Source organism: Rhinopithecus roxellana, chromosome 8 (assembly GCF_007565055.1).
Source record: "Rhinopithecus roxellana isolate Shanxi Qingling chromosome 8, ASM756505v1, whole genome shotgun sequence".
NCBI lineage: Eukaryota > Metazoa > Chordata > Mammalia > Primates > Cercopithecidae > Rhinopithecus > Rhinopithecus roxellana.
The window spans coordinates 1,616,967-1,641,753 of NC_044556.1; the positions used below are offsets into that span (position 1 = coordinate 1,616,967).

Genomic DNA, 24,787 nt, shown 5'->3' on the forward strand with positions numbered 1-24,787 from the left:
GTGGATCACTTGAGGCCAGGAGTTCGAGACCAGCCTTGCCAATACTGTGAAACCCGTCTCTACAAAAATGCAAAAATTAGCTGGGAGTGGTGGCACGTGCCTGTAATCCCAGCTACTCAAGAGGCTGAGGCATGAGAATTGCTTGAACCCAGGGGGCGGAAGTTGCAGTGAGCTGAGATTGTGCCACTGTGCTGTAGCCTGAGCAAGACAGAGGCTCTATTACAAAAAACAAAACAACAACAACAACAACAACACCCCACCAAAACCAAAAAGACAAAAACCAAAAACACAAACCAAAAACAAACAAACAACAAACAAAAATAATGGCTCAGGCATCCATCATCCATGTCTTCCTGCAATGGACAAATTCCACAGTTTCTTTTCCATCCTGCTCAACTTGACCTCCTGGAAGCTTTGAAATTGTCAGCCCCTGTGACTTGAATCCCCTCCCCTATGCTCTTTCACATGTTTCCTGTTTCACCTCTACTCTGTGTTCTTTACTATCTGGTTATCCGCCATCTACCCCTCAAAAATGGTGGGTTACTTTTTCAGCTGGATTAGGCATCTTCAGATGGTCCTGAATGGTCCCCACCTCCTGATCCTCATGTCCTGTGTAATCCCTTGAGTGTGGGCTGGACCTGATGACTCATTTGTAACCAAAAGGCTATGGCAAACGTGATAGATGCCGCTTCTGAGATTGGGTTACAAAGTGATCATGGCTTCTGTTCTGCTCTCTCTTGCTTGTACTTTCACTTGCTCACTCTAAAGAAATCCAAGTCAGGCATGGTGGCTTATGCCTGTAATCCCAGCGCTTTGGGAGGCTGAGGTAGGAGGATTGCTTGAAGCCAGGAGTTTGAGGCTAGCCTGGGCAACATAGCAAGACCCTGTTTCTTAAAAAAACAACAAACAAACAAAACAAAACAAAACAAAAAACACCTGGGTGTGGTGGTGCGTATCTGGAATCTGAGCTACTCAAGAGGCTGGGGTGGGAGGATTGCTTGAGCCCAGGAGTTGGAGGCTACAGTGAGCTATGATCACACCACTGCACTCCAGCCTGGGTAACAGAGCAAGATCCTGTCTCAAAATAAAACAAAACAAAAATAAAATAAAATAAGAGAAATAGCGTGTACATCAAGCTTTCATTCTCCATTCACTTCTCATTCCTCACTTTTTCCTTGAAAATCTTTTTCACATTAGTGAATTTGGGTATTAATAGTTAGGTTAGGGCCAGGTGTGGTGGCTCACACCTGTAATCCCAGCACTTTGGGAGACTGAGGCAGGTGAATTGCTTAAGCCCAGGAGTTTGAGACCAACCTCGGCAACATGGTAAATCCTGGCTCTACACAAAATAGAAAAATTAGCAGGGGATTATGGTGTGTGCCTGTGGTTCCAGCTACTCTGGAGGCTGAAGAAGGAGAATCACCTGAGCCAAGGGAGGTCGAGGCTGCAATGAGCCCTGATTGTGCCACTGTACTCCAGCCTGGGTGACAGAGTGAGACCCTGTCTCAAGAAAATAAAAAGGTTAGGAAGACTGTGGCTTTACAACCAATGGGTAGGTCAATGAAGTGAACCTCAAGTTTAGAATGGCATCCAAGTTCCTTACCATAATCTGCAGAATTTCAATTTCTTACCATCTGGTCCCATCCCACCTTTCCTTCCGTCTCCCACATCTCTGTCCAAAGATCATAAAATATCAGTCATGATGTGCTCACCATCCGTGTTTAATCTCATAGTCTTTGCATTTGTTTTTCCCCTCTCTGAAATGTTCTTTCTCCTCTGAAATGTTCTTATTCTGCATTTTTATGTGGCTTACTCCCTTTCTTGTTTTGGGTCTCTGCTCAAATATTATCTCTTAAAGAACTCTTCTCTGACTACTTAGTTTGAGGTCTCACACCACTGGGCTATGCTCCTTCCCTCCTCCCCTCATAGCTCTTGTCAGTTTGTAATTCTTTTTCTTCCCTCTCTAGAATGTCACCTTCTTGGTGGATATCTCATTTGTCTTAGTTATTACTGAATCTACAGTTCCCAGCCCGGTTCCTGGATCAAAGTAGACCCTTAATATTTGTTTGTTGAATGACATAATGATGACTGCTCTGCCATGCTAAAACATACTCCGTGTGTGGACCAACCAAGGACTTTCTTCTGCTTCTGCTATGAACATTCCTGTTCTAGCTGTTCAACCTTCAAACATCTTTTCTGTTTGTGGGATAACCCAAATTAGGTGTGAAGAAGAACTGATGAAAGACCTTATCTACTGTTATGGGTTGAACTGTGCCTCTCAAAAAAGGTATGTTGGAGTTCTCCTTGTGGTACATGTGATTGCGATGTTATTTGGAATTAGGGTCATTGCAGACGTAATTAAGGTAAGGTGGTACTAGAGTAGGGTGGATCCTACTGCCGTCTTTATGACAAGTTAGCCATGTATATAAGAAAACAGAGATGCATGGGGAGAATGCTGTGTGAAAATGTAATGATCAACAAAGGAAATGGCATCAATATGTCAAGGAGATATCTGCACTCCCCGTGTTTATTTGCAGCACTGTTCACAGTAGCCAAGATATGAAATGAACCTGAGTCCATCTGGTTGGATAAAGCAAATGTGGCATATATACACAGCAGAATACTACTTAGCCATTAGAAAGAAGGAAATCCTGTCATTTGCAACAACCTGGATGAAGCTGGAGGACACTAGGCTAAATGAAATAACCCAGGTACAAAGACAAATACTGCATCTTCTCAATTATATGTGGAAAGTAAAAAAGTCAAACTCATAGAAACAATAAAATGGTGGTTGCCAGAGGCTAGGATTGTGGGCAGTTGGGGAGATGTTGGTCAGAAGACACAAAATTTTAGTTAGAAGGGAGGAATAAGTTCAACAGATCTATTATACATCATGGCAACTATAGTTAATAACAATATATTGCAGAGAGATATGCCTTAACTTATGATAAGGTTATATATTGATAAACCCATCATAAATTGAAAATGTTGTAAGTCAAAATGCATTTAATAAATATAACCTACTGACCACCATAGCTTAGTCTCATCTGCCTTAAACATGCTCAGAACACTTACATTAGCCTACAGTTGGCCAAAATCATCTAACACAAAACCTATTTTATAATAAAATGTTGACTATCTCATGTAATTTATGGACTACTGTATTGAAGGTGAAAACAAGAATGATTGTGTGGCCACTCAAAGGATGGTTTCTACTTTGCACCATTGTAGAGTCAAAAAATCACAAGTTGAACCATTGGAAGTTGGAGACCGTCTGTATTTGAAAATTGCTGAAAGAGATTTGCAGTGTTCTCACCAAAAAAAATGGTAAGTATGTGAGATTATGCATGTAAACCAAAAGGTATCTCAGATGAGTCTCAATCAGTTTAGAAGTTTATTTTGCCAAGGTTATTGACATGCCTGTGACACAGAAGAGGGCCTGATGACATGTGCCCAGGGTCTTTGGGCTAGAGCTTGGTTTCATACATTTTAGGCAGACATGAGACATCAATCAATACATGTTAGGTGTACATTGGTTCGATCCAGAAAGGTGGGACAACTTGAGGTGGGGAGGAGTTGGGGGGGGGTGGCTTCCAAGTCATAGGTGGATTCAAAGATTTTCCAATTGGCAGTTGGTTGAAAGAGTTTATATAAAGACATGGAATCCATAGAAGAGAGTGTCTGGATTCCAATAAGGGGTTGTGGAGACCAAGGTTCTTATTTTGCAGATGAAGCCACCAGGTAGCAGGCTTCAGAGAGAATAGATTATAAATGTTTCTTATCAGACTTAAAAAGGTTCCAGACTCAGTTAATTCTCTCCTGGATCAGGGAGAAGACCTGCAAAGGAGAAGGATGCTCTAAAGAGTGTAGAATTTCCCCACAAGAGACAACTTTGCAGGGCCATTTCAAAATATGCCAAAGAAATATATTTTAGAGTAAAATACCTCAAATTTTTTCAGGACCTGCAATCTGTCATGTGATGCTATACTAAAGTAATTTGGAATTTGGTGTCTTACTGCTACAAAAAGTCTTAAGATCTCTGTGTGTGTGTGTGTGTGTGTTATTTTTTTTTTTTTTTTGTCTGTTTGTTTGTTTTTTTTGAGACAGAGTCTCACTCTGTTGCCCAGGCTGGAGTACAGAGGCATGATTTTGGCTCACTGCAACCTCTGCCTTCTGGGTTCTAGTGATTCTCCTGCCTCAGCCACTTGAATAGCTGGGACTACAGGCGAGTGCTACAATGACCGGCTAATTTTTGTATTTTTAGTAGAGACAGGGGTTCACCATGTTGGCCAGGCTAGTCTTGAACTCCTGACCTCAAGTGATCTGCCCACCTTGGCCTCCCAAACTGCTGGAATTACAGATGTGAGCCACCACACCTGGCCAAGATCTCTGTTTTAATGTTAATGCTGGCCAGCTATGCCTGAATTCCAAATGGAGGAGGGCATAATGAGGCATGTCTGATTCCATCTTCCCATCATGGCCTGAACTACTCTTTCAGGTTAACTTTGGAATGCCCTTGGCCAAGAGGAGTCCATTCAGATAGTTTTGGTAGGGCATAGAATTTTCTTTTTAGTTTACATGCATATGTTAATAGCTTGATTTAGTCATTCCATAATGCATACACACACAGACACACACACACTCATACACACACACATGCAAACATCATATTGTACATCATAAATATATGCAATTTTTAGTTGTCAATTCAAAAAAAGACATGAAGATCGGAGTGGAGGATATACAAGCCAAGAAATGCCCAGGATTCTTGGCAACTATGGGAAACTAGAATGAGGCAAGGAAAGATTCTCCTCCAGAGCTTTGGAAGGAGCACAGCCCTACCAACACCTTGATTTCAGACTTCTGCCTTCCAAGACTGTGTGAGAATAAATTCCTGTTGCTTTCAACCAGACAATTTGCAGTGATTTGTTATGGCAGGCCTAGAAAACTAATATAATGGCTTCTGCTCCATTAGCTGAGGGTCCCCGGCCTATTCCTGGCCTGTCTCTGTGTGGCATTGCCTATCACAGATAGGAGCACCGGGGAAGCATCTCAAATAGCAGAGCAAGAGAGAAGCAGCCACTTGCTCTCTTGGCTACCTGAAGCTCATCTACTAATTTCCTGGTTTCCCACCTTAATCTGCCCCAATGCTGCCATTTTCTGGGGATTCCTTTAAGCTATGAACCCCAAATATCTGAGACAAGTCTTAGTCAATTTAGGAAGTTTATTTTGCTAAAGTTAAAAATGAGTGCCTGTGACACATCCTCAGGAGGTCCTGATGACATGTGATCAAGGTGGTCTGGGCACAGCTTGGTTTTATACATGTTATAGAGACATGAGACATCAGTAAATATGTGTAAGAAGTACATTGGTTCCATCCAGAAAGGTGGAACAACTCAAAGCGGGGAGGAGGATTCCAGGTCATAGGTAAGAGACAAATGCTTGCATTCTTTTGAGTTTCTGATTCGCCTTTCCAAAGGAGGCACGCAGATATGCATTTATCTCAGTGAGCAGAGGGATGACTGAGTTCTGTCTGTCCTTTGCCTGCAAGGAAATTCCTTGTGAGGGAGATATGTACCTCTTTTATCTTAGTAGCTGTCTTTTTTAGGAATAGAATCGGAGGCATGTTTGTCCTAAGTAGTTCCCAGCTTGACTTTTCCCTTTGGCTTAGTGATTTCCGGATCCCAAGATTTATTTTCCTTTCACACCCCACCAGATTCTCCAAGGCAGGGAGCCCATGGATATCCACAAAAACCCACCCCCTGGGGTGCAGAGCAAGTTGGAGGGATGCATCCTTTCTACCTCCTGGAGAAGGATGGAGAGTAGACTTGGAGGCCCACTAGAAAATCTTTCTTTTCTAATGGCTTGATTGATTGATTGGTCGAGTGACTTGATAAATATTTCCTGAGCATCTGCTCTGTGTCAGGCACCAGGCTCAGAGCCAGGAGAGGAGAGCAGTAAGATGAAGTTTCTCTTCTCTCCTGGAGTTGTTATTTAGTGGGAAAGAAGAAAAACTAAAATAAACCATCAAGATCATGTCAGATAGAAGTAACGGCTTAAGGTACAATGAAAGGAAGAAGAAGAAGGAGAAGGAGAAAAAGAAGAAGAAAGAAGAAGAAGGAGGAGGAGGAGGAGGAGAACAAGCTGACCAATTGGCAGGGTTCTAATATATCTGCTTCTAAGTGTACAGTTCAGTGGCATTAAGTACAATCACATTGTTGTGCAACCATCACCTTCATCCGTCTTCCCCAGCTGAAACTCAGTACCCATCAAACAATAACTCCCCATTCTCCTCGCAACTCTGCAGTCCCTGGTAACCAATGTTCTACTTTTTGTCTTTACTTCGGCTATTCTTTTTGTCTCTTATAAGTTGAATCATACAATGCTTGTCCTTTTGCATTTGGCTTCTTTCACTTAGCCCACTGTCCTCCAGGTTTATTCATGTAACAAGTAGGCATGATTCTAACTTTGAACTAAGACAAATATCTCCACCTGGAAAGCAGTTCACCAACAATTTAGTGTTGATTATAAATAGGATTTGATTGATTTTTTTCTACCATGTTTCCTTCTATTCTTTCTGCATTTTTCAGATTTTCTGCAATGAACATGAATTACCTTGACAGTGAAAAAAATCCTTAAGGTCTTTAAAATGGACACCCCCTTTTCCTTCTGTCTCTCTTCTTCATCAATGATATTATCATCTAATGTTCCTTTCTAGGGTACCCTAGCTCCTGGATCTACCACTGATCTACCATCTCTCTTCTTCTATGAGGTCAACTGAGGATGCTTCTACTACTATACTTTACTTTTTTTTTTTTTTTTTTTTTAGGCGGAGTCTCGCTCTATCGCCCGGACTGGAGTGCAGTGGCCAGATCTCAGCTCACTGCAAGCTCCGCCGCCCGGGTTTACGCCATTCTCCTGCCTCAGCCTCCCGAGTAGCTGGGACTACAGGCGCCCGCCACCTCGCCCGGCTAGTTTTTGTATTTTTAGTAGAGACGGGGTTTCACCGTGTTAGCCAGGATGGTCTCGATCTCCTGACCTCGTGATTCGCCCGTCTCGGCCTCCCAAAGTGCTGGGATTACAGGCTTGAGCCACCGCGCCCGGCCTATACTTTACTTTTTTAAAGTCAAATTGTATTTTTGTTCACACTTAAGCAACTATTGATGCCAACATTGGGGATCTGGACTTTTAATATATGTTTTAATTAAAAATTTAAAAATTGACACAAACTGTATTTGTGCACCATGTATAGCATAATGTTTTATAGTATATATATATATATATTGTGGAAGGACTAAATCTGGTGAATTAACATATGCATTCCCTCATACAGTTATCACTTTTGTGGTGAAGCATTTGCATCTGCTCATTTAGTATTTTTCAGGAATAAGGTAACCATGCTGTACAATAGATGTCTTGAACTTTTTTCTCCTATCTAACTGAAATTTGGCATCCTTTGACCAACATCTTCCCAACCACCCAAGCCTATGGTAACCAGTTTTCTACATTCTTTTTCCTTTCTTTTCTTTTCCTTTCTTTTCTTTTCTTTTCTTTTCTTTTCTCTTTTCTTTTCTTTTCTTCTCTCTCTCTCTCTCTCTCTCTCTCCCTCCCCTCCCCTCCCCTCCCCTCCCCTCCCCTCCCCTCCCCTTCCCTTCCCTTCCCTTCCCTCTTTCTTTTGGAGAAAAAATGAAACAAGTTTCACTCTTGTTGCCCAGACTGGGGTGCAGTGGTGTGATCTCGGCTCACTGCAACCTCCACCTCCAGGGTTCAAGCAGTTCTCCTGCCTCAGCCTCCCAAGTAGCTAGGATTACAGGCATGCACCACCACACCTGGCTAATTTTTGTATTATTAGTAGAGACGGTGTTTCACCATGTTGGCCAGGCTGGTCTCGAACTTCTGACCTCAGGTGATCCACCAGCCTTGGCCTCCCAAAGTGCTGGGATTACAGGTGTGAGCCACCATGCTCGGCCACTCTACTCTCTTTTTCTATGAGTTCAACATTTTAGGATTTCACATATGAGTGAGATCATGCAGTGTGTGTCTTTCTGTACCTGGCTTATTTCCTGCAACATCATGTTCTCTGAGTTCACCCATGTGGTTGCAAATGGCAGGATTTCCTCTTTTTTTTTTTTTTTTTAATGGCTGAATACTATCCCATTGTGATTATACTCTACCACCTGCCTGCTTATTTTTCTTCTTCCTCTTCTAAATACCTATCAAGAGGGAAGTCTGAGCAGAAAGAAACTCGGGATGGTGCACTCAAACTTTTTAAGGAATAGAATGGCAGGGGGGTTGCCCTAAGCAGCACCCAGCTTGACTTTTCCCTTTGGCTTAGTGATTTTGGGGTTCCCAAATTCATTTTCCTTTCACAAAGCCAACCCCACCAGATTCTCCAAGGTAGGCAGTCCATTGATAGCCACAAAAATCCACCTTCTGGGGTGCAGAGCAAGTCGGAGGGTTGCATTCTTGCTACCCCCTGGAGAAAGATGGACAGTAGACTGGGTAGTTTGAGGGGAGTTGGGACAAGGTGTGGGAGGGCTAAAGAAACCACACAGGATTGCAGAATCCATGCAGTTACCTGGAGCAGGCAGCATCTGGAAGTTATTAGCACTCCTGGGCAGATGCAGAGAGGGGAGGGAGCTGTTACTACTGGAACCTAGAGAGGGCTGCCAGCCAGGACCCTGTGCTCTGCAGTCTAGGGCCAATCTGCAGGGGGATGCAGGGGGCGGGGGACCCAGGAAATAAATACTCTGGTCTCACCCTCCTTCATCCCTCTTGCCTCCTGTAAGGGCTTCCCATTGCTTGAAGCCAACCAGAAGACAGAGGACAAGGCTTCCTGTTGGTTTGGTCCATGCACCTGGACACAGAACAAGGGGAGGACAGATGGAGAATGTCCCTGGAGGCCATCTAGAAGGTCTCCAGCATCATTTCGTGTGGAGCCCTGAGTTAAAAGAAAAATTAAAGAATGGGCTTATTCGGGGTTGACAGAAGCAAATGTTCTGAGAAACGAGGTCAACTGCAAAAGGCCCACTAGCACCTAGTGCTCAGCTCACAGCCCACCTGCACCCTAGCATACTGTCTGCAAGGATTCAGCTCACAGCCCACCTGCACCCAACCATCCTGTCTACAGGCATTCAGCTCACAGACCACCTGCACCTAAGCATCTTGTCTGCAAGCATTCAGCTCACAGCCCACCTGCACCCAAGCAATCCTGTCTACAAGCATTCAGCTCACATCCCACCTGCATCCAAGCATCCTGTCTGCGGGCATTCAGCTCACAGCCCATCTGCACACAAGCATCTTGTTTGCAAGCATTCAGCTCACAGCCCACCTGCACCCAATCATCCTGTCTGCAAGCACTCAGCTCAAGCAGCACAACCTTATAAAATGTTCCCTCCAGCCCCTGCCTCTTTGCAGACAGCAGACAACCTTCCTTCTGGTGTCTTACCCATTGCGTCCTTGCAATGCATGTCCCCCTTTCTTTAATAAATCTGCCTTTTAAAACTCACTCTTGTCTTGGTAAATTCCTTTACCCCCTGCATGCAGGTCTCAAACAGTTGTTGACCATGACATCTCTCACTAAGACAGAGTTGCCAGGGTGGTACCAGGCCTCCCCTCCCAGTACAATGCCGGGCAGAAAGTATATGTTAATAAATGTTGATGAAATAGGCAGGAATGAGAAGGAGACTGACTTTTAAAAATTATAAAATACACATAACGTAAAATTGACCATTTCACAGTCGATGGTTCAGTGACTTTAGTACATTTACAGTGTTGTGCTACCATCATCATTACCAAGTTTGACTACAGTTTTCACCCCCGCAGAAGGAAACCCTGTACCCATTAGCAGTCATTCACCATCGCCCCCCGACTCCAGCCCTGGGCAACCACTAATTGGATATCTCTCTTTATGGATTTACCTGTGCTGGGTATTTTATATAAATATAAGTGCAGACTGAATTTGGGAGGGGGTATCCTGAATCCCTCAGTTCTGACTTTCCCCTTTTTATCTCCCCTGAAATTCTATTTTTAGACAATTCGCTTGCATATCAGGTCACTCTGGTAATGAAAGAGGGGGGATCAGGAGGGGGAGACCTGGTCCTCCTCCCACCTCCTCTGCTCCCTCTGGGGCCCTGGGAACGGTGGGGAAGCTGTTAGCCGATAATGAGACCCCCGCTCCCTTAATTACTCTGGGGGCTGCGGGGATGCCTCAGGCTAGCTCTGCCCTAATTAATTAATAGGGAGCGTTTCCCACAGAGGAATTAGCCTCAATTCCTCAGTCTCAGGCTCTTCTTGACTCAGCTCATGTTCAAGCTCCACCTTGCAGCTGGGGCAGTCGTCTGGGGCAGCCTGGGGTGCTCCGTCTGCACTGCCCTGGCCTCTAATGCTAGAGCCAGAGTTGGAGCCTCTGATCAGAGTGGACCGGGGGTGACTGGAGGTTTGAGCCAGACAGATGTGGGCTCCAATCTAACTCCGCTCAATTTTTTTTTTTTTTTCTTGAGACAGAGTCTTGCTCTGTAGCCCAAGATGAAGTACAGTGGCACGATCTTGGCTCACTGCAACCTCCACCTCCTGAGTTCAAGTGATTCTCCTGCCTCAGCCTCCTGAGTAGCTGGGATTACAAGTGTGCACCACCTGTCTGCCCACCTTGGCCTCCCAAAGTGCTGGGATTACAGGGGTGAGCCGCCACACCCGGCCCTGACCCCACTCTTTATTAACTCTGAGGCCTGCTGTTTAACCTCTTTGAGACCCTTTTATATCTGTAAAAGGGAGCTGGCAGCCTTTACTGTTGAGAGAGCAAGAGATCCACAAGGCCACGATGAGGTTAAGATACCAGTCCCGCATGCAAAATATAAGGTAGCACCAAAAAACTCAGCGACTAAACTAAATAATATTCCAATGTCAATAATTAAAAAAAAAAAACTCATGAAATTAATGCAAACAATCCATGGTTAAACCAAATAGCAGAATGTTCAAGACAGAATCAGTAAGCATGTTGAACTGAGTCATACAGGAGCCTAAAAAGCAGAAGGCACTGGGCGCAGTGGCTCCGCCTGTAATCCTAGCACTTTGGGAGGCCGAGGTGAGTGGATCACCTGAGGTCAGGAGTTCAAGACCAGCCTGGCCAACATGGTGAAACCCCGTCTCTACTAAAAATACAAAAATTAACCGGATGTCGTGGTGGGCACCTGTAATCCCAGTTACTTGGGAGGCTGAGGCAGGAGAATTGCTAGAACCCAGGAGGCAGAAGTTGCAGTGAGCTAAGATCACACCACTGCACAACAGAGCAAGACTCCATATAAAAAAAAAAAAAAGCAGAAGGAAAAGTAGGAACTTTGGTCCCATCTTTATTTAACATGTTGATCTATTTTGTTCACGGTGGATTTTTTGTGTTCATTTGATTTCTAAAAAGATTGCATTGAAATATTGTTTCTCTTTAATATTGAGGATTTTTGGCACTCCTTTACTTTTGTTTTATTGAAGTGAAATTTGTGTAATGTAAAATTAACTCTTTTTTTTTTTTTTGACACAGAGTCTCCCTCTGTCACCCAGGCTGGAGGACAGTGGTGATATCTTGGCTCACTGCAACATCCTCCTCCCGGGTTCAAGCAATTCTGGTGTCTCAGCCTCCCAAGTAGCTGGGATTACAGGCACACATCACCACCAGCTAATTTTTGTATTTTTAGTAGAGATGGGGGGTCTCACCATGCTGGCCAGGCTGGTCTTGAACTCCTGACCTCTAGTGATCCATCCACCTCAGCCTCCCAAAGTGCTGGGATTACAGGCATGAGCCACCGCACCTAGTCAAATTAACTCTTAAAAGTACAATTCCTGGTGTTCTATAATTATCACCTCTATCTAGGTCCAGAACACTTCAATCACCCCAAAAGGAAATCTATACCCTTTAACAGTCACTCATCATTTCTCCCTCCTGCAGCCCCTGGCAACCATGAATCTGCTTTCTAAATCTAGGATAGGATTTGCCTATTCTGGACATTTCATATAAATAGAATTATATACACTTACGTGGCCTTTTGGATCTGGCTTCTCTCACTCAGCATTATGTTTTTTAAGGTGTGTTTTAAAAATTATTTTTATTTTAAAATTTTATTGAAATGACAGATAAAATTGTGTGTATTTACTGTGTACAGCATGTTTTGAAGTATACACATACACATTGTGGAATGGCTAAATCTAGCTCACCAATATGCGCATTGCCTTCCAAAGTTCATTTTTGTGGTAAGGACATTTACAATCTACTCTCTCAGCATTTCTCTAGAATACAATGTATTGTTATTAACTAGAGTCACCATATTGCACAATAGATCTCTTAAAATCATTCCTTTTTTTTAAATTTTTTATTTTAGATGGAGTCTTGCTCTTATTGCCCAAGCTGGAGTGCAGTGGTGCGATCTCAGCTCACTGCAACCTCCACCTCCCAAGTTCAAGAGATTCTCCTGCCTCAGCCTCCCAAGTAGCTGGGATTACAGGTGTGCATCACCATGCCTGGCTAATTTTGTATTTTTAGTAGAGACAGGGTTTCACCATGTTGGCCAGACTGGTCTCAAACTCCTGACCTCAGGTGATCCACCCACCTCAGCTTCCCAGAGTGCTGGGATTACAGGCGTGAGCCACCGCGCCCGGCAAAAATTATTCCTCTTTACCAACTGAAATTCGGTATCCTTTAGCCACCATCTCCCCAGTCCCCCCACTTGAGTCTCTGATAATCATCATTTTATTCTCTGCTGTTATGAGTTCAATTTTCTTTAGATTCCACTTGTAACTGAGATCATGTGGTATTTGTCTCTCAGTGCTTGGCTTATTTCACTAAACATAATGTTCTCTAGGTTCATCAAAAGGAAATCCTGTTATTTGTTCATGTTGTCATAAACGACGGGATTTTCTTTTCTTACAACTGCATAGCATAGTACATTTAAAAATCCATTTCTCGGTGGACATTTAGATTGCTTCCATATCTTGACTATTGTGAATAACTTTGCAATGAGCATGGGGGTGCAGATATCTCTTTGAGATACTGATTTCATTTCGGTTAGATATACATATCCGGTAGCGGGACTGCAGGATCATACGGTAATTCTATTTTAACTTTTTGAGAAACCTCCACACTGTTCTTTTTTTTCGAGACAGAGTCTTGCTCTGTCGCCCAGGCTGGAGTGCAGTGGCATGAACTTGGCTCATGGCAACTTCCGTCTCCTGGGTTCAAGTGAATCTCCTGCCTCAGCCTCCCCAGTAGCTGGGATTACAGGTGCACACCTGGCTGATTTTTGTATGTTTAGTAGAGATGGGTTTTCACCATGTTGGCCAGGCTGGTCTCAAACTCCTAACCTCAGGTGATCCACCCCCCTCAGCCTCCCAGTTTTGAAATTACAGGCATGAGCCACTGTGCCTGGCCTCCACACTGTTTTTTTTTTTTTTTTTTTTAAAGAATGTACTAATTTACATTCCCACCAGCAGAGTACACAGGCTCTCTTTTCTCCGAATTCCCCTGACCACTTATCTTTTATCTTTAAAAAAAATTTTTTGGCCGGGCGTGGTGGCTCACACCTGTAATTCCAGCACTTTGGGAAGCTGAGGTGAGTGGATCGCCTGAGTTCAGGAGTTCAAGACCAGCCTGACCAACATGGAGAAACCCTGTCTTTTCTAAAAATACAAAATTAGCCAAGCATGGTGGCACATGCCTGTAATCCCAGCTACTTGGGAGGCTGAGGCAGGAGAATTGCTTGAACCCAGGAGGCGGAGGTTGCAGTGAGCTGAGATCACACCATTGCACTCCAGCCTGGGCAACAAGAAAGAAACTCCTTCTTAAAAAATTTTAAGTAGATTTTGGGGGTACTGTGCAGTTTTGATACGAGGAAATACTGAATAGTGGTAAAGTCTGGGCTTTTAGTGTAGCCATCACCCAAATAGTGTGTATTGTACCTAATAGGTGGTGTCTCATCCCTCAGCCCCCGACCCTCCCACCTTTTGGAGTTGCCGGTGTCTGTATATCCATGGGTACCCATAATTTAGCTCCCATTTGTGAGAACATTCGGTATTTGACTTTCTTCCTTCTTTTTTTAAAGACAGGATCTTGCTCTGTTGCTCAGGCTGAAGTGCAGTGGCACGATCATGGCTCACTGCAGCCTTGAGCTTCTGAGCTCAGGTGATCCTCCCACCTCTGCCTCTTGAGTAGCTGGGACTACAGGTGTACACCACCACACCCAGGTTATTGTTATTATTATTATTAATGGAGATGGGATCTTGCTGTGCTGCCCAGGCTGGTTGTCTCCTACTCCTGAGCTCAAGTGATCCTCTCTCCTCAGCCTCCCAAAATGTTGGAATTACACGCGTGAGCCACCGCACTGGCTAGTATTTGACTTTCTGTTTCTGAGTTATTTTGCTTAAGATAATGGCCTCCAGCTCCATCCAAGTTGTTGCAAAAGACATTATTTCATTCTTTTTTTAATGGCTGAGTAGTCTTCTATGGTGTATATTCTGACAGGTATTAGGTGACATTGTGATTTTAATTTGCATTTCCCTGATGATTAATTATATTCAGCATTTTTGGTTTCATGAAACTGTTGGCCATTTTGTATGTCTTCTTTTGAGAAATGTCTATCCAAGTCCTTTGCCCATTTTCTAATTGGGTTATTTGTTTTCTGAACATAAGGTTTCACAGAGCAGGAGCACCATCATCTTGGACAAAAACCGCCACTTTAAGTTCCAGCTCCTTTTCTACCCTCATGCATTGCAAGGAAATCACCTCTCTTCTAACTACAAGCAGACAGAAAGAGCAGACCATAAAACACAAATAAGACAGCTCGGGCACAGAGGGAGGTGGGGAGAAAGTTTATTGGGTAACTACCAAACTTCACCCTCATACAATGGACCCCAGTAAAACCGTGGGCCTTAATAAGCACATTCCTTTCTCTTCAAGTGCACTAAGATAGGGAAGCTAAAAGCAGACTTGGGGAATATGCCAGGAGACTCTCCACCTCCTGGGTTCAAACAATTCTCCTGCCTCAGCCTCCTGAGTAGCTGGGATTACAGGTGTGCACCACCACGCCCGGCTGATTTTTGTATTGTTAGTACACATCTGTGGTCTCAGCTGCTTGGGAGGCTGAGGAAATAGGATCGCTTAAGCCCAGGAATTCAAAGCTGCAGTAAGCTATGATTGCCCTACTGCACTTCAGCCTGGGCAACAGAGTGAGACCCTGTCGCTAAAAACCAAACCAAAATGAACAAAAAAACCAAAACCGAAAGGGCATGCTCTGCTGGACTAGGCTCCCTGAGTTGCCCTGCAAATGCTTTCTAGTTGGGCACAGTTTGAGTCTGAGCTGCTGTGGAACGTATCAGGGGAGATGCATGATGTGCTTGCTGGGCTTCAAACAGCACGGGCACGTTCTGCTCAGAGTCTCTGCATTTACTATTCCTGCTACCTGGGTTGCTCTTCCTCTAGTCATCCTGCCTGCTCACTTCCTTATCTGCTTTGCATCTTTGCTTAAATATCACCTTCACACTCGGACATTCACTAACTGCTTAATGAAGACTGTGACTCTCTCCTCACCCTCCATATGTTCTTTTCCTGATTATCATTATTTTTTTAATTAAAAAAATATATTTTTCGAGACAGAGTCTTGCTCTGTCAGTCAGACTGGAGTGCAGTGGTGCGATCTCAGCTCACTACAACCTCCGCCTCCTGGGTTCAAGGAATTCTTCTGCCTCAGCCTCCCAAGTAACTGGAATTACAGGTGTGCACCAACATGCCTGGCTAATTTTTGTATTTTTAGTAGAAACAGTATTTTTGCCATGTTGGCCAGGCTGGTCTTGAACTCTTGACCTCATGATCCTCCCGCCTCGGCCTCCCAAAGTGCTGGGATTACAGGCGTGAGCCACCGCATCCAACCCTGATTATTTTTTTTTCCCATAGGACTTATCACTGTCTGACAATGGTTTGCAAAGTGTAGGCTGCAACTCCCTAGGATGTGGTGGCCTTGAGACCATTCGGGGGTCTGCAAGGTCAAAATGATTTTAATAATCATACTAAGATATTATTTGCCGTTTTTCACCGTTAGTCTATGCACTCGTGGAGCAAAAGTGAGGGCGAGTAACAGTGTCTATCATCTAAGCATGAATCAACGCAGCAGCACCAAACTGTACTAGCAGTCATTATATTCTTCATTGCCACACACTCATGGTTTTAACAAAAGTCAGTTTCAGGCCAGCTACAGTGACTCATGCATGTAATTCCAGCACCTTGGGAGGCCGAGGCAGGAGGATCACTTGAGTCCAGGAGTTTGAGACCCAGTCTCTACAAAAAAGTAAAAGAAAAATGAGCCAGACCTGGTGGCACACACCTGTAGTCCCAGCTACTCAGGAGGCTGAGGTGGGAGTGTCACTTGAGCCCAGGATGTCAAGGCTACAGTGAGCTATGATCGCAACACTGCACTCCAGTCTGGGTGACAGAGGGAGACCCTGTCTCAAAAAAAAAAAAAAAAAAAAAAAAAAAAAAAGGCCACTTTCATTTTGGCTTGTGCTTGATAAAGCAATAAAATTATTCATTTTATGAAATCCTTTTTTTGTTTTTTGAGACAGAGTTTCACTCTTGCCGCCCAGACTAGAGTGCAATGGTGCGATCTTGGCTTACTGCGATCTTGGTTACCTAGTGCAAACCTCCACCTCGCTGGTTCAAGCAATTCTCCTCCCTCGGCATCCCTAGTAGCTGAGATTACAGGTGCCGGCCACCATACTGAGCTAAGGTTTTTTTGTATTTTTACTAGAGCTGGGGTTTCAGCATGTTGTCCAGGCTGGTCTTGAAATCCTAACATCAGATGATCCAACCACCTCAGCCTCCCAAAGTGCTGGGATTATAGGTGTGAGCCACCACCCCCAGCCCATTTTATTAAATCTTGACTGTTGAGTATGTATCTTTTTAATTTTCTGTGTGATGCAATAGGAAGTATGGGTAAAGAATTTTTCTACACACAGAAGTACCATGGTAGCTGTCTCCAGGACCAAAAAAAAACAACAACAAAAAAACACTTTTATGAGTGTTTGAATTGCAAACTGAATCAGCCACTTTTTTTTTTTTCATGGAATGCCATTTTTAGACAGACAAACCGTGGCTATTCTGACATGGTGTATTAGCCTGTTTTTTGTTGTTGTTGTTGTTGTTGTTTTTGTTTCGTTTTGCTTTGTTTTGTTTCTTTTTTTCTTTTTTGAGACGGAGTCTTGCTCTGTCGCCCAGGCTGGAGTGCAATCGTGTGATCTCGGCTCACTGCAACCTCCGCCTCCTGGGTTCAAACAATTCTCCTGCCTCAGCCTCCTGAGTAGCTGAGTGGTGCCCAGCTAATTTTTGTGTTGTTAGTAGAGATGGATTTTTGCCATAGTGGCCAGGCTGGCCTCAAACTCCTGGCTTCAAACGATCTCCTTCCTTGGCCTCCCAAAGGCTGGGGTTACAGGCATGAGCCACAGCGTCTGGTCAGACTGTTTGCATTGCTATAATAAAGGAATACCTGAGACTGGGTAATTGATAAAGAAAAGTGCTTTATTTCGGCTCATGGTTCTGCCGGCTGTACAGGAAGCATGGCGCTGGCATCTGTTTCTGGTGAGGCCTCAGGGAGCTTCCAGTCATGGCAGAAGGTAAAGGGGAGCAGAAATGTCAGATGATGAGAGAGACCAAGAAAGAGAGAGGGAGGAGGTGCCAGGCTCTTTTAAACAGTTAGCTTTCCCATGAACTCACAGTGAGAACTCACTTATTACCAGGAGAATGGCAGCAAGCCATTCATAAAAAATCCGCCCCCGTGACCCAAACACCTCACACTAGGCCTGCCTCCAACACTGGAGGTCACATTTCAACATGGGATTTGGAGGGGACAGAACACTCAAACCATATCAAAGGAAGTCTGACAGACATTTTTGCAAAAATGAAAGAACTATATCTGTTACTTCAAGGAAAATGATTCACAGTCGTTATTGTCAATGATAAAATTTGAGCTTGTCGGACAGGAGTGGTGGCTCACGCCTGTAATCCCAGCACTTCGGGAGGCTGATGCAGGCGGATCACCTAAGGTCAGAAGTTCAAGAGCAGCCTGGCCAACGTGGGGAAACCTCGTCTCTACTAAAAATACAAAAATTAGCCAGGCATGGTGGCACGTGCCTGTAGTCCCTGTTACTCAGAAGGCTGAGGCAAGGAATCACTTGAACCAGGGAGTCGGAGGTTGCAGTGAGCTGAGATCGCGCCACTGCACTCCAGCCTGGAGACAGAGCCAGACTCTATTTCAAAAAATAAATAAATAAATAAATAAATAAATAAATTTTAAAAATTTGTATTCATGACTGTGACAGCTTCCCAACACTTTAAAACTCTCTGTGAGATCAGTAATGATATTAACAAACATGACTTTTTGCTGCTGCATAATGAAATGTGTTAATATTTAGAAGATCTATAACTAGTGAGCTAACATTTTTCAAATGACGAATGCATGAGGTTTCAAAATCATGCATGGTTAAAAGACGAGCTTAATGGATTTTAATATTAATAGAACACAGGAATTCACAGACAGGGTTTCCAGTTCCACATTGCAACTGTTCTTGAAGGAACTATGTAGCATTTTGGTGTCACTCAAAGAATAGACGCAATTACCTGAAAAGCTGATTGAAATAATCTTCCCTTTTCAACCGCCTATCTGTGTAAGGCTGAATATTTTTCATGTATTTCAACCAAAACAGTATGCTACGGCAGATTCAATGCAGAAGAAGATACAGTTGATTTTCATTATTCATGGTAGTTATATTATATGAAGTTGCTTTTTTTTCTGCTTTTTTTTTTTTTTTTTTTTTTGGAGATGGAGCTTTGCTCTTGTTGCCCAGGCTGGAGGGCAATGGTGCGATCTTGGCTCACCGCAATGGTGCGATCTCAGCTCACCGCAACCTCTGCCTCCTGGGTTCAAGCAATTCTCCTGTCTCAGCCTCCCAAGTAGCTGTGACTACAGGCATGTGCCACAATACCCAGCTAATTTTGTATTTTTAGTAGAGATGGGATTTCTCCATGTTGGTCAGGCTGGTCTCGAACTCCCAACCTCAGGTGATCCGCCCGCCTCGGCCTCCCAAAGTGCTGAGATTACAGGCTTGAGCCACGGCATCCAGCCCTATAAAGTTGCTTTGAACACTGAAGTAGCAGATACTAAATCACTGCTTCCAGGGGGAAGTATAATAAGATTTAGTTTCTGTAAGCACCTGGTCACAACATTTTTGTCAACTGATATATACTTTGTTTTATTTGTGTTTTTGTTTAAAGACACCATATTTAATATATGTTGTTGATTCATTAACATCGAGCTCATGGCCAACTGTACTAAAAGTTATGCCTGAGCACAGCTTACCTAACATACATATTGTCTCTGTAAGGCATGTCACAGCCTTACAGCTTTTTTTTTTTTTGGTTGTTGTTGTTGTTTTAGAGATAAGAGTCTTGCTCTGTCGCCCAGGCTGGAGTGCAGTGGTGCGATCATAGCTCACTGCAGCATCGAACTTCCAGGCTCAAGTGATCCTCCCACCTCAGCCTCCTGAGTAGCTGGGACCACAGGCACGCCTACCATGCCTGGCTCATTTTAAAATTTTTTGTAGAGATAGGGGAGTCTCGATATGTTGCTCAGGCTGGTCTCAAACTCCTGGGCTCAAGTAATCCTCCTGTCTTGGCTTCCCAAAATGTGGCTGGGATTACAAATGTAAGCCACCGCACCCAGCTACCCCACAGCCTTCCAGAACTTAGAAACACACTAAGCACTTAAGCTTAGAAACGCTAGACAGCACTTCAGCAAAGTGCCTGGGACCATTTTAAACAGCAAAATCAACAAAAAAAGTGAAAAATAGAAAAGCATGGCATTAAATAGGCCACAAATAGGATGCTTGTTCACCGTATGAGCTGAAACAAGGTAACAGAGCGTGGTTTTATTGCACCTCAGCTACAAATGTTCACGCCGTGCAGCTCGAAATGTTCATCTCTCTGCAAATGACCCAGAATAACTTCAAAATCTCTGCAAGTATTAATTTTGGGGTCACAAATACATGTTAGTGAGTGAGTGACTTTGCAAATACAGAATCCACGAATAATGAAAATCAACTGTATAAAAATTCCATTTCCTTTTTATTAAGGTAGACATCAAAGCAATTTGAAAAAGTGTAAAACAATGTCACTCTTCTCTTTTTTTCCCTTGTTTTGGAAAATACAGTTATTTTTCATAAAAATATGCTATTTTATGTTAATATGTAGTAGGTTTATTTTTGTTATGTCAAAATGAATAAATAAATGTAGAAACACTTTTTCAGTTTTAATTTCTGATACTGTAAAGATCAATAGCTGTAACCTATATAAACAAAAGCTCTTTGGGATCTCCCAGGATCTTTTTAAATTAAGACACAGTTTCTGAGAACAGTTTTAGATTTACATAAAAAATGAAAAGATAGTACAGACAGTTCCCATATACTCCCTTGACTGAGTTTCACTTGTTATTAATATCTTTCATTAGTATGGCACATTTGTATAATAACAACACTGTAATATTGATATATTATTATACTGATACATTATTAACAAAATGTTATTGTTAGAGACACTTTTTTTTGAGACAGAGTCTTACCCTGTTGCCCAGGCTGGAGTGCAGTGGCATGACCTTGGCTCGCTGCAACCTCTGCCTCTTGGGTTCAAGTGATTCTCTTGCCTCAGCCTCCCGAGTAGCTGGGATTACAGTCACCCACGACCATGCCTGGCTAATTTTACATTTTTAGTAGATACAGGGTTTCACCATGTTGGCCTCGAACTCCTGACCTCTAGTGATCTGCCCACCTTGGCCTCACAAAGGGCTGGGATTACAGGTGTGTGCCACTACGTCCCGCCAATATGGATACATTATTATTAGTGAAAGCCCATACCCTATTCAGATTTCCTAATTTTTTCCTTATATCCTTTTTCTTTTCTAGGATCTCACATTACATTTGGTTGTCATATCTTCTTAGACTCCTCTTGGCTGTGACAGTTTCTGAGACATTCCTTGTGTTCTCGTTTTCTGATTTTAATTTTTTTTTAGAGACAGGGTCTCGCTCTGTTGCCCAGGCTGGAGTGCTGTGGCACAATCACAGTTCACTGCAGCCTCAACCACTTGAGTTCAAGCAGTCCTCTCGCCTCAGCCTCCTGAGTATCTGGGACTACAGGGCGCCCGCCACCAAACCCTGCTCCAGACATTCGTTAATTTTTAATGACTGTTTTGAAGAGGACTACGCAGGTAGATTACAGGATGCCTCCCTATTGAAATGTGTCTGATGCTTTTCTCATGCTTAGGCTTGAGTTGTGGTTTCTTTGGGATTGTCCCTGATTGTTACGGGTGTAAAGGGTTTGCAAGACCCAATTGCCAGGGAACTATTGCTATTTTATTTACTTATTATTTTGTGTGACAGACCAAGGGCCCTGTTGTCTTCGCTGCTGAATCTCCAGCCTCTAGCACAGCCAAGTGCACAGTAAGTATTTGTGGAGTGAATGACTGTAAGAGGCAGGAGTTCAGAGGCAGCTCTAGGTTCAAGAAGGATGCAGAATTGTCCAAGCATAGTGAGTGACTGAAGCAGAGGAGTGAGAAGGTTGCAGGGAAGGGTTGCCAATATGGTCCAGGGGAACCTGACACCAAGGACAGAGATTCAGCCTTAGCCATACATTGGGGAGCATTCAAATATAATGAAGTCTGGGTCCCACTCCCAGGGATGCTGAAGTGCTTAGTATAGGGTGTGGCTTGGGCATCAGATTTCTTCTCTTTCTTTTTTTTTGGATAGGATCTTGCTCTGTTGTCCAGGCTGGAGTGCAGTGGCACAATCATAGCTCACTGTAACCTTAAATTCCTAGGCTCAAGTGACCCTCCTGCCTCAGTCTCCTGAGTAACTGAGACTACAGATGTGTGCACAGCTAATTTTTTGATTTTTTTTTTTTTTTTTAATTAGGGACAGAGTCTTGCTATGTTGCCCAGGCTGATCTTGAACTACTGGGCTCAAGTGATCCTCTCTCGTTGGCCTCCCAATCTGCTGGGGTTACGTGCATGAGCCACCATGTCAGGCTGGCTTCAGAATTTTTGAAAGCTTTCCAGGTAATTTTAAAATACAGTTAAGTTTGAGAATCACCTATCTAGGAGCTGTTGCAAAGAAGCAGAGCTAGAGTGATGAATGCAGACAATTAGAATTGGGGCACCTGTTTCCTGGCCGTGTGACCTTGGACAAGTTATTGAACCTTTCTGAACACCTGTCCACGCCCTGAAAATAGAGGAAGTGATATCTACTTTATAGGAGTGTGTAGATTAAATGTAAGTATTAATAAAAGAGCCTGCCTAGTTCAGGAGGTTGCCATCAACACTTCATCAATAACAGCAACAATAATAAAAAACACTGGACGTGCACTGAGTTTTTTTTTTTGTTTGTTTTGTTTTTTGACGGAGTCTCGCTCTGTAGCCCAGGCTGGAGTGCAGTGGTACGATCTCGGCTTACTGCAACCTCCGCCTCCTGTGTTCAAGAGATTCTCCCGCCTCAGCCTCCCGAGTAGCTGGACTACAGGCATGCGCCACCATGCCCAGCTAATTTTTGTATTTTTGCAGAGACACGGTTTCACCATCTTTGCCAGGCTGGTCTTGAACTCCTGACCTCAAGTGATTCATGCCCGCCTCGGCCTCCCAAAGTGCTGGGATTGCAAGCTTGAGCCACCGCGCCCGGCCTGCACTGAGTTTTTATTCACATGACAGACTTTATGCTCAGATCTTTAAATGGCGTTAGCTCTCTGGAGAGGCGGAAGATGTGGGAAGCAACCAAGTCACTGCCTTTCGAGAAGAAAAGCCGAGTGCGCCTTTCCTGCTGTGCTCTAAAGACAGCAAAGAATAATATTAATTACAATAGGAACAACATTATCCATCTCCCATTTGCCCAATGCTTCGCGCTGGCATGGAGCATTTCCAGCCTCACGCGCTTTAATTTTCTCAGCTTTAATTTTCTGTGGGGTCGGCCAAGTCATCTCCCTTGTTTAGAGGAGGAGGCCAGGCTCAGAGAGCGAGAGGGGTTGGCCCAAGGGCACAGAGCGGTCGAGTGGCCAAGGCCGGAAGGTGCACCCGCAGGGAGAAGGGGGCAGCGGAGCCCTCTCCCTGGCTGTTGTCACTGGGACCCTAGAGCCGCGCCTTCCCCAGGCCTCCGCCGAGGCTGCTGGCGCGGGTCCCGCAGTGCCAGGGCCTGTTCCCCGCGCTCCGCCCGGGATGCTGAGGCCTCCGAGGGCTCCGGAGACGGTTTAGAGGGCGGGGGCGCGGAGGCGCGGCTCCGAGCAGGGGGCGGGGGCTGGATGCCGGAGAGGCCACTCACCCCCGCCCACCCCAACTCCCCTCCCTTCCCAAACACGCGGTCCCCCTTCTCCCGCGCGGCTGCTGAGCCTGGGCTGGGCGCGGGGGAGGCGGGGGGCATCGCGGAGGGGATCCCGCCCTCTCCCCCGGCCGCCCGGCGCCCCCACACCCACGTGAGCGCAGGGCTGGCCCGGATCCCACCGGCAGCACAGCGCGTCCCGGCTCCGCGCCGGTGCCTCCACCGTCCAGTCCCCACGCCGGCGCTGCACCGTCCCTGGCGGGTCCCCGCGGCCCCGGCCGGGCGCTTCGCCGGGCTCTGGCTCCTGCATCCGGGCGCAGCGCGCAGGCCGAGGCGCTGGCAGGCCGCCCCCGCCGCTCCGAAGGCTGGTGAGTGGGGGCTCCGCGGCTCGGCGCGGGGACTCGGTGGGGCTGCGGCGTGGAGGTTGCGGGCAGGTGGGGATCCGTGGTGCTGGGCTCAGACGTGTGAGGCGCTCCCTGCACCCACGTCCCCACCTCTCTGCCGCCCTTTGTCTCTGAGCTCCTCCTTGCCCCTTAGAGCCGTCGCCACCGCTTTTCTCCGGGTCGTTCTGGTGAGTTTCCTATCCCCTTAGTTATCCCCGGTCTCCCTGCCCCATATCCCCACCTCCCCAACCCGTGGCCTCCGCTCACAGGCATGTTTCCAGCACCGAGCCTGATGCCTTGTGCATTTATAGGGCTCGATTGCTTTCTCTATCAGAGGGCTTATTTCACCAATTTCAGATATATCTGATGTGGCTGAGGCTGCAAGGGGTCTGGGCATTAGTGTGTGTGTGTGTGTGTGTGTGTGTGTGTGTGTGTGTGTGTGTGTGAGAGACAGAGAGAGAGAGAGAGAGAGAGAGACAGAGAGAGAGAGAGAGAGACAGAGAGACTGAATTTGTGAGTGGGATCGCCGTCCTGAACAGGTGTGTGGAGCTGAATGTTTAAATGTGAGGATGATTTCGAAAGTCTGAAGTTTGTGTTTTGTGCCCTAAAGAATGTGTGTGTGTGTGTTTCTGTGTGTATGTAGGAACTGTGTGACTGTCACTGCCTCTGTAGAATTTAATCCATGACGGGTGGTTGTGCAGAGCCACGAAGGTGTGTGTGGTTGTGTGTCTCAGGGTGTACATGAATGTGTGTGTGTGCAGAATTGTACCACTGTATGCCTGGAATTGCATTTCTGAAGGTGTGTGGTTGTGCGTCTGAGGGTGTACATGAATGTGGGAAGTGCGTGTGTGTGTAGGGATAGTATGATTGCATGCATGGAGCTGCATTTCTGAAGGTGTGTGTGGGTGTGTATGTGGTTGTATGTCTGAAGAGTTTGCGTGTGACTGTGTCTGTCTGGGGTTGTGGATATGTCAGTTGCATACAAGAGGTTTTCGAGGTTATGTGTGCCTGTGTGTGTCTGAGTGTGT

General features: G+C 45.0%; 1 protein-coding gene across 3 annotated transcripts in view; it reads left to right on the forward strand.

Moving 5' to 3' along the window:
- The window catches only part of SLC1A6 (solute carrier family 1 member 6), a 62,723-nt gene that overhangs the window by 6,611 nt on the left and 31,325 nt on the right, over positions 1–24,787 (forward strand). For 2 of the 3 annotated variants that reach the window (XM_010361553.2, XM_010361552.2), the window contains exon 1: positions 23,397–23,744. The exons of the other annotated variant lie outside the window; for it this stretch is intronic. The gene's annotated coding sequence lies outside the window, so the exon portion shown is untranslated. Of the gene's footprint in view, positions 1–23,396; positions 23,745–24,787 lie in introns of those variants that run through there. 3 annotated transcript variants of the gene reach the window in all.